Source organism: Acinonyx jubatus, chromosome D2, assembly GCF_027475565.1.
Source record: "Acinonyx jubatus isolate Ajub_Pintada_27869175 chromosome D2, VMU_Ajub_asm_v1.0, whole genome shotgun sequence".
NCBI classification, from domain to species: domain Eukaryota; kingdom Metazoa; phylum Chordata; class Mammalia; order Carnivora; family Felidae; genus Acinonyx; species Acinonyx jubatus.
Window position 1 is genome coordinate 12,723,239 of NC_069393.1, and position 22,403 is coordinate 12,745,641.

The window sequence follows — 22,403 nt, forward strand, 5'->3', positions numbered from 1 at the left end:
CCAAGGACTGATCTCTAGAGCACCCCAACTTTTGGAAGTCAGGAAGACCAGGAGTACCCTGCAAAGGAGAATGACCTGGAACAGAGAATGGCAGAAGGGGAACCAGATGAAGGAGGTAGATGGAAAGCCAAAAAAAGAAAGGATTTTGAGAACAGATGAGTGATGAGGTGTCTGTGTCCTACCAAGTCAAGTAGGGTGAATCCCAAATAGGGATGTAGACCCTGGAGCTAGACATCTGGAGTCAAATCCTCATTCTGCCTCTCACTATGAGAGGAAGAAAAGAACTGGAAAGTTCTTTAACCTCTTGGTGTCCATGTGTTCTCAACTCAGAAAGCAATAGTATTTCTCTCAGGGTTGTTGTATTACATGAGTAATTAAGTTGAAAGAGCTTTGGAAGAGTTCCTGGCACATAGTGAGAATGAGATTAGCATCAGGCACAGATATCTATGATTTTAAAAAATGAGAAAGTGAGAGATGGCATAGTCACCAGGCACTTCAACTTCTCAGGATCTGCAGTAAGACATTCCATAGTTTCTTGGAAAAGCATTGTTACCTAGATGTTAACAGCTGAGAGAAGAACGGGGCAATGGATGGAAGTCAGATGGAGAGAGGTCACCATCACCATTACAGGCAAGAATGGGGGGGTCCCCATCACTGCCTCAGTGTGGTAGGGAGCACGAGGGGAGAACACGCCAGCCCAGGGCTTGGTTTACACCTGGCCTGGGGCAAGTGCTCTGACACGACTTGCAATTACCACCCATGACTCCTGCTGGAGGAGAGCAGCAGAGCGCCCAGTAAGTTATCTATTATGTTATTTTAATTGTTATTATCATTAATCTCTAATTCTATGGGGTAACATTTCAAAAATCACTTTCTGGGAAGATATAGTCCTGGGACTTCAGCATGATTAATGGTCCCTCCAGGACTAGATTCCCTTCTGGCATCCTAATGTACCTGCCACCAGAGGCTGCCATGTTTTCTCACACTTGCTGGCTCCCTGCTTGGAATGACATTCCTTTCCCTTGCCTTCCCACATCTAAGCTTCACTGCATTGGTCCTGTTATCCTTCCAGACTGGATTGAAATGTCTGATGTGATCCTTCCTTTGATACCCTCTCTTGGGTAACATTCAGTACCACCCCCTTAATGCTCTCAAGAAAGTCTCTATATCCCTCTTACTGTTGCACAAAATCTTGCAATTATCTGCTTACATGGCTGTCTTGCTCACCACACTGTGAGTGCCCTGAGCGTAAAGACTGTGCTGTATTCACCTTTCTGTGCCCAGAAGGCTCAGCCTGGCACTTTGCTAAGTGCTCCATAAATAACTTGTAGAACCAACGGAAGACCTTGGGTGAGCATTTTGTAAATGACAATAACCTACACTTGATCTGAAGTGAAATGAATCTGCCTCAAATCTCCTACCACTTATTATTCTTCTGGTTCCCATCACTTCGAGAAAGTTCTACCCTGGGCTAAATTTGCTTTTTGTGAGAAATTGATGTCAGTGTTTTCACTGCATTTATGAACATGTTATCATCTTTGGGAGAGAGACCAGAAGAGTAAAACCGAAGAAGAGTACAAAGGGATTGAAAAACAGAGTTGACATTTCAATTCACTTTTCTTCTTTTCAATGCCTTTCTGGTTTTATATTTGCAATATTGGTGACGATTTGATCCAGACAAGAAGGGCCTAGAAGTTATCGAGGGTTCAAGATTTCTGCCTTCCCAAAAGTCACAGGTTGATTGGAATGAACACCTCCCCTCCTCACTTGGTTGAGATTTTTCAATAGAAATTTCCAGAGTGCACCATTGGGCAAAGTCAGAGCTTGCTGTCCCTGGCTCTTGACCCTGGTGGCCTCAGGTGCCAGTGGGTCCTGGCTCAGGGAAGGTGGCAAGGAGACAAAGATAAGGAGAAAGAGGCATGAGAGAAGCAGGTTGGGAAGCAAAATCTGACTTTTCTGCATCTACAGCTGTGAGGGGCATACACAGCAGGCTGCCCTTTCTATATAACCCTCATCTCTCAAGAAGAAAAGCCTCTGTAAAGATTGAACATGTCAATCAGACTCACATAGAGAACCAAATTGTGGAAGGAAAAAGCATGAAGGGATTTGAGGTGACAGTTGTCCGATGCGCCCAAAGGTCCCGCAGTGTTGGAGGTAAGCACCCTCTTGGAACATGAGTTGGCAGCTATGGCAACAGAGAAAGGGGGAAAACAAATTTGTTTTTTGAAATAGTAAGTTAGGCAAGACAAAGGTAAGAAGTGCATGGTGGAGAGTGCGCTGAGCGTGCGGGAAGAGTAGCTTGGAAAGGCAAAAGCAGCCGCGGTAGGGGTAGTAAGAGGCCGAGAAGAACAAAATGGAGAGCAAGGATAAAGACAGGGGTTGAAGTGAGTGGGTTTCTTGGTTTGCAAACTAAATGAAGTCATTATCCTCCATTTCAACCAAAAGGGCAACAGGTATGAACGTCATATCTGCTTCACTCCAGGCACTATGCTAGACGGTTTACTCAGGAAATGGAGTAGTTTGGGTAGTGGTCTAGTTTCTGGACGCATGTCATGGACTTTTTCCAAAGAGGAGGAAGAAGGACACTGTGTGGAAGGACAGACGCTTTCTGACCTGGTAAGCAGAGTCAGTCAGAGGTGTTCTTTGGGATCTGGGCGAGCAACGTGCCCCGTGTGCATTTCCTGCCAGTGGGTTCCCCTGGGACTTCTCCAGACCCGCCAGGCCTCCCCAGCGTTTGGTTGTGCACCCGGGTCGCATTTCGTAGGCTGGACGTGACCCTTACGCAGCATGCAAGTTGGACACGCGGTTTTATCGTGAGTTTCAGCCATTCAGTATCTCCTGGGAATTTTACACAGAAGGAGTCCCAGACTGTATCGAAATGGTTTGTGCCGGACGGATGACCAAAGTTGATGTATTTGCTTAATGACGCTACGTTAAGGTTACCGTGCATTACTTGATAACGAAACAGAAACTAGTTCTCATATTCTCCTTGGAAATACTTACAATCGGTCTTAGGTTTACTGGGAAGTGGATTCAGGTGAGAGCTCGTTAGTCGGCCACGCATCCCAAACCAGAGCAAAATTAATAGAGAACGCGCATATGTCAAATTCCAAAATGTAGCCATAAAAACATCCCGCCAAGTCCCAAGATGTGGTGTCTTATTTTTAAGAATCAATAAAAATAAAAAGCAGCTAAAAAATTAAACCAGAGCCCCTTCTAGGTTATTAAGGCATTAGTAACGAATCATGCGTTAATTTGGGCCTGGCCAATTTGGGCTGAGGCAAGGCTTAAAGTAGAGAAAAAGAAAAGTTGTTCATAATAGATACATTAGCTTAGAATTATCGAAAAAGTCCTCCTCATGTATTAGGTTACACGTCTTCAGAGAAAGACAAGCTTGCATGGCAATTGCTGTCCTGCCACCAATGATTTTAACTTTTCTAAGGCCCTGGTTCCTGTTCTAAGAGCAGGAGCACGGATACCTAACTTGAAGTTAAAAGTTGTCTTTTAGCAAAGGCTTAAACATCTCAGAGATCAGATATGGAGCACCTAGTAGCCTGCTGGGGATACAGGAAATGCTCACTGAATATTTCCTTCTCGTTCCTTCTCTGCTGCTCTGGGTGACTTATCTCAGCATCATCTGTGGTCCTCTGCATGGCTAGTCTCCCTCTAGAAATTGTCCAAGGTAAAGAGAATGCAGTATTGAATGTGTTATCTTGACCTCTTTCATGTTGCTTTCGTAGTTGATCTTTTTTTTTTTTAGTGTTTACTTGAGACAGTGAGAGAGAGAGAGAGCACAAGTTGTGGAGGGGCACAGAGAGAGGGAGACACAGAATCCGAAGCAAGCTCCAGGCTCTGAGCTGTCAGCATGGAGCCCGACATGGGGCTTGAACTCATGGACCACAAGATCATGACCTGAGCTGAAGTCGGATGCTTAACTGATGAGCCACCCAGGTGTCCCAATAATTGATCTACTTATTTCATGTGTTTATCTTCACTTCTCAGTAGGAAAAATCCTTAAGGTATTCAGTGTGTGTGTGTGTGTGTGTGTGTGTGTGTGTGGTCGGTCATATAGCTTGTTAGTGTTATAATGAAAATTTGACACAACTTAAATATCAGTGATTAAGAAATATTTGAATAAATAGTGCAGTGCAGCTAATAAAACTGATATTCTAGTACAATATTTACTTTAGACAGATATTTGTGAAATAGAATTGAGTAGTCTACAAAACAGCAGGTGTAGTCTGATTTCATTTGTGCTAACTTTCATATTCATAAGGAATTATAAAAGGTTATGCTGGGGTAGTAGGTTAACAGATTGGTTTAACATTCTCATTTGACTATTTTTAACTTTCTACAATATATAGCTCTTACTCTAATAATTAAAAAATAAATGACACTAATAAATGAAGGTCAATGGAAACAAATCATCAAAAATAAAGATGCAGTCAAGATTCTATTCTGAGGAAACTGGTGATCATTATTTAGAAAAAAAATACTGGAAATTACTACAAGCGTCCAACTAAAGAGACCAGAGAAAGAACGAAGTAGACTTTATGAAATCAGAAGGAATCCAAGTAAAAGGAAGTCAGTGAGACAGAAAAATCTGTAGACTTGATAAATGTAAGAGCTCATCGAAAAGGTTGGTAAATTAGCACGTCTGGCCAACCTTGATGAAGTGAAAGGGAGAACCATATTTTAAAAACAGGAGGGAAAAATGAATAGAATCACAGGCAGAGAGACTTTTAAAGAAGAAAATGTTTTTATCAATACACTGACAAATATGGTAAAGTAGCCAATTACCTAGTAAACTCAAGGGTAAAATAAAAATTTGAATAGGCTGATAACCACACGCTGTAATGAAAAAGTTCACCGTCTTCCTCCTAAATAACACAAGATCCAGATGGTTTTCTTGGGCAAGTTTTAGAACTCATTTAAGAAACAAGTAATTCCTTGACTATATAAAGCCTTATAAAACAGAAAATAATGCAAAACTGATACTAAATCCATCAATAATTTCATATCTCTGATACAAAGCCAGACGGAGATATCACAAAATAGAAAGCTCTCGACCCCAACATCACGTATAAATCTAAACACGGACTACAAACAGCAGAGCATCAAAATACTAATACACCATAGACACAATGGATTTCTTACAAAAACACAAAGACTGTTCAACTTCAGGGATTCTTATTAGTTTGATCCACATCAGTGATGAAGAAAAAAACGGGATCATCCCAGTAAATGTAAAACTAGCACTCCCTTAAATTCAACATCCACTATTGGTTTAGAAAAATGACCCAACTCTTCAAGTTAGCGGTAGAATAAAACATACTTAAGTTGATGGAGAGCACGAGAAACGTACAGAATAGCGAAACACCGCAATCACTCACCCTCATCAAAAGTAAGTGAATCGACTATGCAGGGTGGTTAGAACAAAGGCATACTACAAGAACAGTTACAAAAACGAGTTCCTCAATGAAGCAGAGATGGCAAGTGAAATGAGAGAATCTGTACCATATAAACAAAATTTGTAAAAATATAATGTGGACTATCCACAATCGTTATGAAGAAAATGACAAAATTACATTGAAGGATCTAACGCCTGGACACACAAAAGTGTTATTCTCGAAAGATATCCATTCTCCCCAAATTATTAATGTAGTGCAATACCAATTTAAGACCCAATAAAATTATTTTTAAATATGCCACATTGAGTCTAGCATTGATCGGGCAGGAAAACCATTCAGGAAGTACCACAACATGTACTAAATGTATAGTATTCCTGGGAACCAGCCTTAATTAATGGTTAAAATTAAAAGGGGCACATGAATAGACAAGTGGATGAATGGAGTGGCAGAAAAAAAGTCTAGACCTTTGGTTTTGTTTATATTTGAATTTGCCACTAGGTGTTACTTCAAAGGCTAGATCGTAGACACTTGGAGAAAAAAGTAAAGTTGGCTTACCAACTAACAGCATATAGCCAAATTTTAAGTGGATTAATGAAAAAACCTTTAAAAGCACTGTATAACTACTAGACGACAAGATGGAACATTTTTATACTCTTGTGATGCAGAAGGGCTTCTGAATCAGGCATATCAACAGCCATAAATGAAAAGACTAACAGATTTGGCTATGTAAAAATTACAAATATCTGTAACGGTACGAGAAAGTTAAAAAGCCATAGACAGGAAGAAAATGATTGCTATTTTTATACAATAGACTGAGAATCAGTATCTTTAATATACAAAGAGTGCTTTTAGTTCAATAATAAAGAGAGTCCCGCATCAGTGGGCAAATGAGCAAAGGGCAGGAGCAGTTAATTCACAGAAAAAAGAAAAATCATTTGTAAACTTATTTAAATACTCATCAGAACGAAAAAGTTAAGACAAAAACACAAGATACCTTGTTTTTGCCTATTATGTTGCAAAATTTGAAAAGATTTTAAATAATGAATAGAGCTAACATGTATCGAGCATTTCTATGTTTCAAAAACTTTAAACCGAATTCATTTACTGCTCATAAAAACTCAGTGGGGTAGGTAGTATCATTCCTATGACGGGTAATAAACCAAGTTAGAGAGATCGGTTAATGTATCTGAGGTCACCCAGGTGACAAGGGACAGACCCATCATTTGAATATTCTGGGGCCAGAGTCTGGGCTCTTTATCACTATATTCACCTTAAAAAAAATAGGTGAATGGTGCAGAAGGAGGAGGGAGATTATAAAACCTCTCCAGCTTCTCCTTAAGAGTCTTTGTAAGAAACCTGGTGACACCACAATGCAACTGATGAGGCAGATACTGTGGGGTTGTGTCTTCTTCCGCTTCCACAGGGACAGATGGTTTTGGTCACCTAAAGCACCAGGGTAACTTGGCCTGTTTGCTGAAAAGAAAAGGAGCTTTTATCATCTAAGTAGTGCTGTGGGTAGACTGTGTGATGATTCACTTGGATGCATGCAGGATCCGATCTCCTTTGGACATGGTCCAAAATGGATACATGGTCATTGCCAGCTCTCTGCTATGCCCTTGGTCACACATACCTGCCCCGAAGCCTTATTCCTCACGCTTCTGGGCAGAACGTGGAGCCTTCATAGATGACGAGGTGATGTATCACTTTGCAGGATGTGACTTGAATTCCATGTTAATTTCCCTTCTTAAAGTGTGGGTTCCTTCTTCCCATTGACCTTTACTCTTCTGGGTTGTAGACCGCCAGAGGGAGTCGGCTATGAGCCACATGTCTGACGTAGCCCGGCGATGGTTAACAGACACAAGTACAACTATTTTGGGAGCAGGGTCTCCTCTCTGTCCCTCTGTCTCCATCTTCAAATGTCCACCTGCATCCTCTTTTCCTTTTCCTATCCCTTACTCTCTCTTTAATCCCTTTATTTTGTTCTCTCTCCTTCTTTGGTGACAACCCTGGCCAAAGAAACTGCTGATTCCACCTGGAAGGTACATCCTACTTTTTTTTTTTTTTTAATGTTTTTATTTATTTATTTTGAGAGAGAGAGGGATAGAAAGTAAGCAGGGCAGGGGCAGAGAGAGAGGATCCCAAGCAGGCTCACACTGTCAGCACAGACCCGGCATGGGTTTGTGATCCCACAAACTGTGAGATAAAGACCTGAGCCGAAATCAAGAGTCAGATGCTCAACCGACTGAGCCCCCCAGGCACCCCAGGTACATCCTGCTTTTAAGACAAGGTGTTAACAGCTGTAGAGAGGCAGTGCTGGTGGAGGCTACTTTGTCAAGAGACAGTTATTTTTGCAAAGATGCTTCGGGCCAGCTGATACTTTGATGATTGTTTGTTGATGTTTAAATCTATCCATCAACTTATTTGGAGTCATTTGAAACACTACATAGAGTAACTTAAAACTGCAAAACCTAAGATACAGGGGAAATTGTACTGTCGTAAAAATACTTATGGGGAAAATGAAACGATACTAGAGAAAGTTCAGTTGGAACGAGTGATTTAAAATTATCAGAGAAAATCAATAAGGAGATGTACAATAGTCAAATGATTATATTGTGATTTATGTGTGTTCCTTGTCTATACAGATATGTATATACATATGTATCTATACACATACACACCTGGACTGAATTTCAGCATTATAAATATGCATGGGGTGAGAAGGTATGTTTTATTTCAGTTTTTTTAAAAGTTTTTTATTTTTGAGAGAGAGAGAGAACAGGGGAGGGGCAGAGAGAGAGCAAGAGAGAGAATCCTAAGCAGGCTCCACACTGTCAGTATGGAACCTGATGCAGGTCTCAAACTCAGTAACCGCGAGACCATGAGCAGAGCCAAAACCAAGAGTCAGATGCTTAACCGACTGGGCCGCCCAGGTGCCCCACTTCTTTTTATTTTTTTAAGCACTAATTCAAAACCAGGAATCAGACACAATCTCAGTTGAGAAGAACAAGTTCCCCAAACTCTTGGGAAAGTGAAGCGTGTCCATCTGGTCCACAGATGATCATTCTTGCAACACCGGTCCTGACATCTAGATATTCTTTTTTGTTTTGTTTGAGGGAAAAGTAATTTCACATAGACAATATATTTTCACTTAAAAAGTGCATTTGAAATTGCATAATTTGTGCTCCAATGGAAACACCTCCTGTTTTGTTGTTTTTTTTTTTAAAGCATATTCTTAAGGAGATATAATAGAGGTACATTTGAACTGCTTGAAAACACATTACCCATTTCTTTGCTTATGATGCCCTTCAAATACCAACAAGAAGCCATTAAATCCCCGGGATTTAGCCTGAAACTGTAAATTACACAAGGAAATGCAGGTGAGGAAGCATTAAACTATGCATGTTTTGTCAAAATAGGACTTTGAGATTGAACTGCAACTTCCCTGAATTTTAGCGAGTCCTATTTGCTCCCTTAAATCTCGCCCTCCTCAATTTTTTATCATGCTCTGAGAAACAGCTTCTCTGTAATCTTCTCAGAGGAAGTGTCTGGTTTGAATGAATTCCTTCATCGTGACTTGAGAAGGAGGGCCCCAGACTTAAACTATTGTACCACGATACAACATACTCCAAACTGGCCCAGAGAAAGTCATTTGAGAATTGCTCTAGCCAGGTTGAGCTGACAACAGAGAAGGCATGCTGGGGGAGGGACAGAAGGACTCCCTGCCTCTGGCTTGACGTTATAATCACGTGTACCTGGGATGCATCCTCCCCACCCTGGAGGGACCAGATTCACTCGGTCTGGAGCGGGGCCCCGGAAATGGGATGATGTAAGCCTCCAAAGTGACACTGATTGGCCGCTGAGTTTGAAACTGTTGCATTAAGCTCTAGTCCATCCATGTTAAATGTCAAAACAAAAACATGGGCAGCAATGGAATTTACCCCACCTGGCAAATAGACGGGATAGACGTCACATTAAGACAATTGTATTAAAGAGAAGAAAAAGCCTATAAAAGAAAGGTAGAGAGTAGATCATAGGAGAAAAAAGGGGGATGGTTCCAAATTTTCTCTAATAATTACTGACATTTGCATCCTTTCTGATGAATAAATCTTTTCCTAAGCTAGTATTTAGAAATAAAACCTTTGAAATGCCCCCCTCCCCCAAACTATGTTCTTACTAGATTCTGGCTCAAGTGGTTTGCTTTCAACTGTTTCCATGAGGACTGGCCAATGAGGTACTTATATTCCCACTGTGCCTCGCATGTGGAGAGGAAGCAGAAGTGAGACCGAACGGATGGAGAGTGGGCAATGAGGAAAGAGGCTGGGAGGAGACCAGAGGAGGGAGGCGCTGAGCCAGAGTAACAGGGGAACCCCCTCTGCAGGTCCAGAATCACTCCTGCTGATACCCTGAAAGCCTCTTTCTCTGGAACAGGAAGTCTGATCTTGGCTTTTTTCCTGCCTTGAGTACATGTATATTCTCACCTGTTGCTCGTCTTGTACTCCTCCCCTCATCTCCCACCCCTTGTTCCGTTACTGGACTCAACCTGAGCTCACGGTGTACAATGCACGAGGCCCCGCCTCTTTCTGGCTGCCTCAGTCTTCTTGAAAGATCCCTTGCAATATTCTCCTGCTCAAAAGCCCTCATTGGCCTCGTCGCAGACTACAGAGGAGGAATCCATTCCCCCAGCCTGACTTCTGTGCCTGCTGTAACCTGGCCCTAAGTCTACTTTCCTGGTCGTGTTCCAGGGCAAGTCCAGAGTATCTATTCTGTGCTTCTCCCACACACGCCAGTTGCTTCTTAGGTTCTTTGTTCCTCCTTGCCATTTGCCTTGCGCCTAGTTCCCTGCTTCCTTTCACAGTCTTCCTGGCCGAGACAAACCCAAACTCCCTCTGAGTGCATGCCGTTATATGGGTGTACGTGTATGAATGCACAAATGTGTGTGTGTAGACATGGGTGTGTACATACACACAAGTGTGACTCAACTCCTGGCTGCCAGTGTCGGTAGTGTGCCATCGCACAGGAGACTTCTCTGTACGCCCCTTTCCTTTTGTAACTGACTCTGACCCCATCATTTTGTTTTATTGTTTTTTATTTATTTTATAGAGAGAGAGAGACAGAGAGACAGAGAGGGAGAGAGAGAACGAGTGGGGGAGGGGCAGAGAGAGAGAGAGGGAGACACAGAATCCGAAGCAGGCTCCAGGCTCTGAGCTGTCAGCACAGAGCCCGATGCCGGGCTCAAACCCACAGACCGCGAGATCATGACCTGAGCTGAAGGCAGATGCGTAACCGACTGAGCCCCCCAGGTGCCCCATGGGCCCACCACTTCTTTACAAATCTTTCAGCCTTGGCTCAGCTTGGATGAGAATATCAGAAACTCAGAGAGTGATCTTCCAACATGACCTCTGGTTGGTAATGCTGAAGACTGAGAGATGAACAAGTCTTTCAATCCAAAAATGATCTGAGAAAACTTGAATAGTAGGTGGGAATCGCAGGTGCAAGAGGAGGGAGGGGGTGATGGGGGAAGAAATGGAGAGCTTTGCAATCAGACAACATAGGAACTCTTGACGCCATTAAGTTTCTACTGTATTGGCTGATTTTACACGTCAACTGGATGGGGCCATAGGGCGCCCTGACATTTGGCCAAATATTATTCCGGGTGTGTCTGTAAAGGTCTTTCTGGTTGAGATTAAGTTTAAATGGTAGACTGAGTAAAGCCCCTCCCCATTTGGTGGTGGGTCTCATCCAATCAGTTGAAGACCAGAATTGAACAGAAAGCTTAAGTGGGAGGGAACCCCACCTTCCCGGGACATCAGTCTTTTCTGGACTTCAGACTTGAGCTGAAACCCTGGCTCTTGTGCCTCATGCCTGCCGGCTTTCAGACTGGAAGTACATATCATCTCTCCTGGGTCTCCAGCTTGCCAACTTCAGGGCTTGGGGCTTCTCCGCCTCCATAATCATGCGAGTCAACCACTTACAAGTAAGTGGAAGATAGATACATCTTAGAGGTGCTAGTAACTAGTACTAGTATCTTAAGGTACCAGAATAATGACAAGAACAAAACTGCTTTTGTATATGCACTGAAATTCCAATTGGAATACCAGCTCTGTTTCTCCAGAGAACACTGGCTAACGCACATACACATATGGTTTCAGTGCTGTCACGTTTCTGGTAACCGTAAGATTAGGCTACAGATGGCTATTGTGTCCTCTTCACTCAGTAATGATATCCAACTCTTCCCACCATGCCTGACCCTCTTAAAGATCCCTGGGAAAGACGACGGGCAGACTTTAGAAATTCTAGAGTGGCCTTAGAAGAACAGAATTTCTTTGCCCATATGTTTAATTTCTAAGTTGATGTACACATTGGGAAAGTGGTAATCACAGCATGTGATGTAGATGTTTTTCAGCCTAAAAGCGGATGTTTATTCAATAGCTCTGGGACCAATTATTTGTGCGGCAGATCATAGGGGCCTGACGAGCTGTGAACACTATATTTCATTCATTCTTGGACTCGTGTTATGATGTCTCTTCTTTCTAGTTGAGATTGTCCTTTTGAACTTAATTGCTGCATCTGGTTTCCTTGGACCAATTTGGAACAATTAGGTCGAACATTCAATTCTCACCATGACTGCCAAGCACTGATTAATAAAATATGTTTGGTGCTTGAGTGAAGCTTACAAAAATCCAACTATCTAAAGCTCTATATGGCGGTAACCCTGAGGCAATCTGATGCTTGTAATGAAAGATAGCCTTATGTTTCCTTTCAAAAAATTAGATTATGGAAGTTCTGATTTTATGCAACTTACATGCCATGGTATAAATTGTCTGTACTAAGTTCTTTGTCCTTATTTCTATTCAGCCACTGAAGTCTGACATTTTTCTGTCTCTTAATTAATTAATTGATTGATTAATTAATTCCCATGGCCATTAATTAGCAAGTATGCAACCATCATTTCATACCTAGATTTTGTCTTACCTTGACCTCTGGCCTTTTTTCTAACTCTAACATCCTCTGCATAGCATTCGTTAATGTTCTCAACCATTTTGTTATGACATTTTCCTACTAAAAGACTTTCCATGGTCCCTATTCTACAACTCTATCAACCTATGTCATCACCTGTCAAATGCACCCAACTTTATATTTCCAGTGTATAGCTTCTCTCTACTCAGACCAGCCCAGAAGCCTAGGAGTCAGGAGAAGAATGGAGACGGAGACTCTAGGGGACAGAGGTATACATGAAAACAGCACAGATGGTGGAGAAGTTGAGTATAGTTGGAATGTTGAAAGTTGAGTGTAGCTGGGATGTTGAAAGTTGAGTGTAGTTGGAAAGTTGAATGCAAGTGGCGTGGAGGGGATCAGGTTTGGTAGTGACAACAGGTACGGCCAGTGAGGCAGGCAAGAATGAAACCAATACTGGCACGATGGAGTTTTCTGGGCTTCTTATGAATTCGGCATGGAAGAATTCCAACAGGTCCCTGTGTACTTTAGGAAGATGATTCCGCCAGTGTTGCGGACAATGTATTAGAGGCAGAAAGAGTAGTCTGGGGACCTGTGGGGAAAAAAGAAGTGTCCAGCTATGGCCGGCAGTGAGGATGAAGAGATGGAGAACCAGAGCCTTCCCATGGACAGACACGCATCTTTCAGCTCCAGGCCCGAGCACCGAGCCTGACACTTAGTAGACACTTCATCACACGTATCTACTGAGCTGAACGGAAACTTCCTATAGCCTCTCCGACTACTCCAGACTTTGTTCTCTCTGTCCTAACTTTCTAGTTTCACCACATGATGACAAAATACACAGTATTTTGCCCTTTGTTGTTTATTATCGATTCCCAGCTTGGAGGGTGGCATAGTCGGCAAACCAAGGGATCATGGGTTTGGACCAACTCAGTTTCCAATGTTGGAGCTCTACCCTTAAGAGCTTTGTAAACTTTGGTCAAGTTGTTTAACCAGATCCCAGTTTCTTCATTTTGAAATTGGGGATCATGATGCCTACCTCATCGTGTAGCTATAGTGAGGCAAAAAGCTAGGACAAGTACATGGCACAGACTTTGGTACATGGCGTTCCATGATGTTTTTCTTTACCTCTTCTACTGTCTTGCTCTCCCCAGTCAGGTGCCTCTTTTATTCCACAGACAATGTTATGAATCTGTTATGTGCATAGCAATGTGTTTGGTCTGCGAATTGAAAAATAAATAGGATACCTTTCTTGCCTTTCAGGACCCCCTAGTAAATAGTATTCATTTTTCCAGCAAAGTGAGAGACTGTGGGGAAGGGAGAGATTAATAATCTGGGGCCTGGGATGGGAGCTCTAGGGAAACCTTTCACGGGCCCCTTGAAGTGATAGGGACAATAGTACTTCTTTGTGTCCAGCACAGCATCTAGAAGAATGCTGAGCTCAAGCAAGGGGTCAACAAGTCAGCCCTGGTGGACAGAGTAACACAGTAATCCCAAGGGATTACCTCTTCCTGACCCTCTACCCACCATTCCTCTTTATTTTTTACTTATTTTTAATTTTTTTAATGTTTATTTATTTTTGGGAGAGAGAGAGAGAGAAAGAGTGTGTGTGTGTGTGAGCAGGGGCAGGGGAGGGGCAGAGAGAGAGGGAGAGACACAGAACTCAAAGTGGGCTCCAGGCTCTGTGCTGTCAGCACAGAGCCCAACGCGGGGATCGAACTCATGAACTGTGAGATCATGACCCGAGCTGAAGTCGAACGCTCAACTGACTGAGCCACCCACGCACCCCAACCCACCATTCCTCTTAAAGTAGATGCTGATACCTAACCCCCTCCTTACCAGTCCCGATGCTCCGTTTGGCCCCTGCCCCCATAATTTTCTCTGTTGCCCTGCCTTTGCTGGGGGGGTGGGGTGGCTGATTTGGCAACAGGTTGTCTTCTTTCAGGCCTTCATTTTTGTCACATTAATAACCACGCTATTCTTCAATCTGCATCGTCGTGAGTGGCTTTGAGCACTGATGGGTTCTTGGTTGTAAGGATGCAAATAAAACAGGCCGAGAGGCTCGCACTCTGGTGTGAAGTCCACATTTCTATTCCACTTCCTTGATAATTAGCCAGGTTCCTTCAGATCATTTTGTACTGACTTAATTAGGAGCCCCTGCCCGTGATGGAGAACATCTCTGCCTTGGAGAAGCAGCAACAGTGTCAGGGAGAAATTGTCCCTAATTTGCTCCACAGGCCAGTGGCGAGGAGAGTTATTTCTGAGCCACCTGACCTCTGGTCTAAATAACTTTCTACAGGTTGACCCCAGGGCCCATCTCTCTCTCTCTCTCTCTCTCTCTCTCTCTCTAGTCATTTTGTTCTAGGAAACCGCTGCATCATCAACCCAGGAATGAGATGATTATTATAGATGCCACAGCCCAGGTTTGTGCGCACCTGCTTGCTATCGTACTAAGCACTTCGCGTGTAATTTCTGATCTCATCCCCAAGGTAACCGTGATTTTACAGGAGAGGAAACAGGCACAGGGAAGTTAAACCATTTGCTGCAGGTCACATTGCTGGGAAATGGTGGGGCCGGGATTCAAGCCCAGCCACTCTGGGTCTCCAGCCCCCGGCTTTAGCAGCGCCACTGTCTTCTTTGCTCTATGCCGTGCACGAATCTGTCCATTAGACCACCGTGCTTCGGGGAATCCTTTGAAATACTGACGTTCTAAATTATTATTACAGGAAGTAGTTGGCTTTGCAGCTTGTTTTGAAAGGCAAGTGAAAATAAGAGTTTCTAGACAGGATAGGTTTTTCTCCTACCTTAAAATACCCTAAAGGGCCACGTAATAGCAATTCTTGGAAGATTCCAATTCTAGTCAATGCCCCTGTATTACGTATCTGTTCTGTAGTGAGGGAGAGACATGGGGGAAATTCCTATCTGGTAAGTGTGATGCTCAAATGTCTGTAATAATAATTCAACATTAATAAACAAATGCTTCCTCAAAGATCAAATAGCTGCCCTACAAATACTTACATTCTCCTCTGGTTCCCTAGGACACTTCCATCCTTGGCCATTTCTCTCCTACATGTCTCCTTTCCTATCGTCACAACCTACTTGTCCTAAAGGCCGTTCCTGCAAGGCTTTACTGGGCTAGTTAATTTGCTAAGTGATTTTAGGCTAACGTGTTCCTGAATGTGAACACCTCCAAGTGTCCCTATCATTCATACCCTGTATCCCGAGTAATTTGTATTCTACTATGGAAACATACTCTTATTATCCTAAATGAATAATTCTATTGAGGCTGGTGGGCCTGCTATTTGGGAACATTTGGTCTCAATTTAAAGCTCCAAACTAGGTCAGTTTAAATATGGGACTCCCTTAGCATTTACAGACCTAGCAGCCCAGTTATTCTGTCCCTGGGGAGAAGAGTGTGTCCCCCGGCTGGGAGGCGCCCGTCTTGAGACACAAGCAGAATGTGGGCCTCGGGCAGGCATGTCATTAGGACAATTACCCTGCAGTACTGCAAACCCCTCGCTGTGCTCCTGGTGCCCGTGCCTGCGCATCTCTTCTGCGGTCTGGGCCTGGCCCTCTCACTAGGTCACGAAAGGGGTCTCCTTCAACTGAGTCTCTGGCTGCGTCCGTCTGGGAGTCTGGGCCTGTTGAGGACGGTGGGACTCAGAAGGCCATTTTGCTCCCAGCCACGGGGGCCTGTTAGTCTGCCTCCCGGGATTCGTGGAGAGAGTCAGGCTGAATATAGGGGCGGTGTAGTGAGGGCTCCTATAAGGCGCAGGGCCTGCCTGAGGGTTGGGGGTCTGCACTTGGGTTCTTACCCTAACAGAAAAACGTCTTTTACCCTTGGGAAACTCCTTTAGCTTTTCTCTGTCCAATAACGGACCTCCAAAATTTAGTTGTAGTTCCAAGATTCAGCCCTTCTCGGTGCTCCCTTCATGCTCTGTTTTCAGAGCACTCCGTGCCGGCCGGTTGGAGCTCACTCCTGTTTCCACCGCTTTTCGTTTTATTTTATTTTATTTTACTTAATTTTTTTAATGTTTTTATTTTGTTTTAGAGAGAGAGAGAGAGAGAGAGAGAGCAAGCAGGGTTGGGACAGAGAGAGAAGGAGACACAGAATCCGAAGCAGGCTCCAGGGTCTGAGCTGTCAGCGTGGAGCCCGACCTGGGGCTGGAACCCATGAACCGTGAGATCATGACCTGAGCCGAAGTCAGACACTCAACCGACTGAGCCCCCCAAGCACCCCTCCACTGCTTTTTAGCCTTGTGCAGCCTTGGGTACATTTCTCCACATTCCTAAGCCTTGGCTTCTTTATTGGACGAACCACATAGCAATAGCACCTATTGCACAGAATTCCACAGGGTCAAATGAGTTAGTGTATGTGCCCGGCATGTGGCAGGAGCCCACATGGCAGGAGCTAAGGGCTATTATTCGTATCATTGTTACCATCATGATAGGGTGCTGGTCCTGACTGGTTGGCCATAAATGCCCACCTTGGGAGGCACTGCTGGGGATCTTCAGGAAAGAGGGTTCCCGACACAGTCACTTGGATGGGCCAACGTCCCCCCTCCATGGTATCAGAGTCTGTTCTCTGACTTCCACGGCAAGTAATCAAAACTATTAGGTTTAAATAAATCCAAGAAGCCCATCTGCTTCAGGCAGAAGGTCCCAGCTAGAAAGATGAGCAGTCAACTCAGTCCCAGCATCAAAGCTGGATGGAAGAGTGCTGAAGATGAGTTGAGGGGGATGAAAACCAGTCACCTTGATGCATGATGTCCTGCCAGTGCCCCGCCAGTGTCTGTTATTCCTCTCACCTTCCACGGGGATTCTCTTTACTTTTTTTTGTGTTTATTTATCTTTGAGACAGAACCAGAGCACGAGTGGGGGAGGGGCAGAGAGAGAGGGAGACACAGAATCCACAACAGGCTCCAGAATGGAGCTGTCGGCACCGAGCCCGATGCGGGTTTCAAACCCACGAACTGTGAGATCGTGACCTAAGCTGAAGTCAGATGCGTAACTGCCTGAGCCACCCAGGCGCCCTATTTATTTGTTTTTGAGAGAGAGGGAGAGCACAAGCAGAGGAGGGGCAGAGAGAGAGAGAGGGAGACACAGAATCCGAAGCAGGTTCCAGAACTGAGCTGTCAGCACAGAGCCCAACGTGGAGCTCGAACCCACAACCATGAGATAGGACCTGAGTCGAAGTCAGACGCCTAACTGACTGAGCCACCCAGGTGCCACCTTTCCACGGGGATTCTTATCTTTTCTGCCTAGTTTCATCTAGGCTCTTAGTTAACTCAGCACTGGGTCAGTTACGTCCAGTACGGAGGTGAAGCCTCCATACGTAATCTGCCCTCTGCTGTGGGAGCCCAGCTCGGCTGCTAAACTCTGATGGCCAGGTTGCAGCCTCCTCACTCTGTACAACTGGAAAAATGAGCAATGACTCGGTGACCTGGAAGAAAGCAGGCATGCTGAATTGACAGTGAAGAGATGTGGCACTAGAAAAAGTCCAAATGCTTCTGTATAAAGTGTTTTGTAAACTAGAATATTCTATAGAAATAAGGTATTACAGTAGGTAATTCTGCCATGTAAGTGTTCTTTGAATCATTTGGGCATCCCAAAACAATGATCATTTTTTAACCGCTGGAAGAAGAGGAGGAATCACTGTATCACTGAAGGGGGGGGGTTTAGTGAATGGCAAACCAGTTTGGCCACTCTGTTGTTCCATGCGGCCAAATTGTCGTGTGCTAATTCTCTTAGCCATGTTATTGCCGGGGGCGCAGCCCTATACCTAACCTTGCAAACTGGAGGGTGTTAAGTTAGTCCTTATTCTTGCCTTCCTCTTAATATTACCAGGGATGGAACCCTACTGGAATAAACAAACCTGGAAAATACTTTCCATATGATTGTTAATACCTACACATATAAAATTCCAGGTACCTATCTGTGTAAGGGAAAAAAAAAGTAAGTTTATATATCTTAAAAAAAATCAAATTAAAGGGGTGCCAGGGTGGCTCAGTCGGTTGAGCATACGACTCTTGATTTTAACGCAGGTCATGATCTCATGGTTCGTGAGTTCAAGCCCCATGTCGGGCTCTGCGCTGGTGGTGGGGAGGCTTGTTGAGATTTTCTCTCTCTCTCTTTCTCTCTCTCTCTCTCTCTCAATCCCTCTCTGCCCTGCCCCCCTCCCCCAAAACAGATAGATAAACTTAAAAAAAAACATCAAATTAGCAAACTCAAGATACCAGCAAGTTTTCGTCAAGGCAGCCATTTTTATAAAAGGAGATCTCTAAATTTTCGGTTTGGGTGAATCAAAAATACTCCACACAAAACCTTAATTTGTTAAATTAAGACTTCTACATAGTTCTTAAAGCTGAGGTCCTCGTTGGACTGGGCTGGATGGGCTAAACTGATTAAATGAGCTCTCCTGATCCCATCAGCAGGACATTTTACAGCCGCCTGGACCCTACAGTGACGCTTTTCCTTCTGCGGATGCTTTCCGGGGGGGTTGGGGCTGTTAGAACTGCACTTTAGAGGAGCCTGGTTACTGTTTCCGTGAGTAAGATCAAATGGTGTTTACCCTCCGTCAATCAATACCGTCTTGTTTGAACGGATTGAGTCACTTAGAGACACATAAGGTAATGAAAACGATTGTGCAATGGTACCCAGCGTCCTACCCCGCTCGCCGAGGGATGACAGTATTTTAAGAGCCGGTTCCCGAAACCGACGTGTCACATCGACTGGCCGTGTGGTGAAATGAACACCCGCTTGGGACCGGATGCCCTGTGGGTTCTCTGCCAAGGGCCCTGGGCTTTTAGCTGAGCGCTTCCTTGAGCAACCTTCTCTAAAACAAAAGGATACTCTGCTCTGTTGCCGTTGCTGCTGTCTGTGTCGAATAAAAGAAAGACAGAGGGGCCTTTTTTGTTTTTTGTTTTTGTCTTTTTGTCCGAATAGATAGAACATGGTTACCATTGGTGGCTGATCAGAACTTTACCGTTTGTGTACAGTTTCCGATCGAAAGCGTATCAGTACAGTCTAAACAAAGAGCAGCTAAGTGGGGCGAGTTTCAGGAAATTTTGCTGGAGGTTGTTACAAACAGAGACACGGGAAGAGGACCGCGTTTTGCTGAATTCCTACCGTGTGCCCCGGATGGCGCCTGAACCGTTTGGCTATGTCATCTTGTTAAACCCTCGCGAAATTCTGCGGGGTGGGTCCTACTGTCCTTGCACACTTGAGGACTCTGAGCCCAGGGAAGTTAAGTAGTGGGCCCGAGGCCACACAGCGAGGGGAGCTTGGGAACAGGCCTTCCGAGCGAGTCTGTCAGAGGAAGAGTCTGGTGTTCTTTCTGTAATGAATTTGGAAAGTCTCGAAGAGAGGCATGGTCTCGTTTGTTGGGAGATTGCTAGGCTCTCAGGTCCCTCGGATGGTTTCAGCTGGTTCCGGGTTTAGGGGCTGCGAAAATGTTTGTTCTTTCTCAATCTGTGTTCTCAAGAATACCATTTCTGAGACACGTCAGTAGATGTTCCCGAGTGATGTTCTGTTATAGATGAAGCTCAGGAAGCAAAATACCACCCACCCCTAGATGCTCACCAGAAACGGATACGTTGACACGCGCAGTAAATGCCTAGCCCCCCAGCAAGTACAATTACAATGGTTTACTAACTGGGTGATGTCGAGCCTGGTAGGTAACTAATCTGTGCTCAATTTTCTCATTAGTAAAATGTTATAATAGTGTCTTACCTTCCATGGCTGTTCTGAAAATAATGTAGATAAACAGGAGTGGACTGGGCGATATGGTGCTTAACAAACGTCTGCGATTATTATTACTGCAAACATTCATGTGATAACATTCACCTGCTTTAACCTAACCACCTTTCCTCAACTTGACATTGGGGTTACTTCTGGGGGGGGCCACATTTATTAACATCCACTGAATACAGCGTAGGACATTTTGTATTTGAGACAACACAGAGTCAACTTGGGATTAGCCCACTGAAAAATAGTTAACTAAATATTCAATAATAATAACAACAAACAACAACAACAACTATTCAGTGTTTCCCTATCCAACATGTCAGTTCATATTTGCCCACTGTTTTTCTTTCTTTTCCTTTCTTTTTGACAATTCTCTTTCCCCTTCCCTTACACCTGATAAATAGTAAGTTGGATCAGTAAAACGTGAGAATGGTCTCAAATGGGCAGTATTAACATGATTCTGGAGACGATGGCCCTGAAAAGTCATCTAGTCACTCATGTCTATTAGCCCGTATTTGGCAGGGGAAGGCCTCAGCTCCCCAACAAGTAAGCCCTCTCTTTATCTCCAGATCTACATTCCTACTGTTTATACCTCAGCACATATTACCAAGGATGCTTCAGACCAGACCAACACATCTTTGGAGCTTCGAAATCATAACGAAAGCTGAGTCCGTCAATGTGTGTTTTGCAAAACACTAATCGGGCACCATGCACAAAAATGTTCTGTTCCTCGCCTCCTGGGAGATACCCAATGCACATCTGACAAGTCCTACTGCAAATACACCTGTTTAACTTGGAGCCCCATTTCTCCTTCGCATTTATTTTAACCATCATGGCACAAGAGTAATTCTATCAGAGTTTGAGAGATTTCTGGTAGGAATGGATATTCCTGGTAAGTGCTCTGACTGCCATCTTTCTTTAGAGAAAATCGCATCATATTTTGGTTGTGAATCATCTTTTTGGGGTGAACAGAATGATCATGTGAAAATATATCTGCTGCGGCACTTGCCCAAACCATCCCCAAAGGAAAAGCTCTAATAATCGGCTATCCCCAAGGCTGAGGTTTAACACACTCAAAGCCAATCATTTTCCATGACCGTTTTTGTTTTGTTTTTTGTTTTTTCCGTTTTGCTAGAATGAAAAGCAAATAGCTTCGGCTGCTGGTGAGAGGTAGGATCCTGGCAAAAGACACAGAGAGAATTGACCAAGGTGATTTTGTGTGGGTTTCTTTTCTGTGGGGTTTCGCGTTTTAGATTTTGGTTTTCGGTGGTTGTGAAGGATAAGAGAGAGGGAAGGAGAGACTTGAACATACAAAATCTCAAGTATAGTAGGGATTGTGACCTACACAGAGAACTCAGAATCTGCTGGTGATATTAATGCTATTTCTCCTGTAATTACATTTCTTTTTAATGTTTCCGGGGTTCCTAGGATCAGGACAGCCAACCACAGTTCCCCCAGCTGTCTGGCTACTGCTAAATATACTTCTCCGACACATCAGCCCTGCACTTGAACCTAAAGCGGTGAATCTACTTTGCAGCTTCAGAATTTGATTAAACCAAGTAGCGGAAGATGGCTGCCATTTCATTCTGAGATCATATGATGGTCCCAATCTGTTCTTTGGTTTTCGGGTTGCTCCATTTGTATGAAAACAGCCAGAAAGCACCCTGAATTAGGCTCTAGGGTCGAAGAGGGCAGAAGCTGTTCTCACTGCATTCCCACGGAGCCACCCTGCACAGTTTCCCAGAGCCGAAGCAGAAAAAGCAAAACACATGCACCGTACCTGAGCGATTTCAGAGATCCCCACCCGGAAAAGGTTTCCTTGATTATGGCGAGTTCAACGTGTCACTCTGGTTATGCCCTAATCATCATATCAAACTCCAAAGGTTCAGTGGCTTTAGGTTTGGTTTACAATTGCTGGGAGTTAAACTTTAACCCGCCCTGTCCCTCGCATCCATGCAGCCCTTTGACCGGATAATTGGGTCACCGCAGCCCAGCAGAGTCGACAATACGACCGTGAGCATTTGTTCACAGCATCAAGATACGTTTTGCGCGAAACACCAGTGGCGTGAATATGATTTTGAGGCCGTTTTCGTGAGTTGCGTATTGAAAAGAGTGGAAATCTCTGCAGTGTGCATAATGGGGCTTTTATTTACGTTAGCTCCCTTGTTTTCTGTTGCATCAAAATGACATTAAGTCTAAGGTACATTTGGGAGAAACTTTTTTTTTTTTTTTTTACACTTTTTATACCACTGTGGTACACGAAGTAAAGTGTGGCGTTTCGGGTCAAGCATG

At 44.0% G+C, this 22,403-nt stretch overlaps 1 protein-coding gene across 4 annotated transcripts in view; it reads right to left on the bottom strand.

Annotated features, from left to right (window-relative positions):
* A1CF (APOBEC1 complementation factor) overlaps positions 1-22,039 on the bottom strand; it is a 75,442-nt gene extending 53,403 nt beyond the window's left edge. For 3 of the 4 annotated variants that reach the window (XM_053206818.1, XM_027049848.2, XM_015079078.3), the window contains exon 1: positions 21,892-22,039. The gene's annotated coding sequence lies outside the window, so the exon portion shown is untranslated. The remainder of the gene's footprint in view (positions 1-21,891) is intronic. The other variant, XM_053206819.1, reaches the window with a different exon arrangement.
* Between the last annotated feature and the right edge of the window lie 364 nt (positions 22,040-22,403).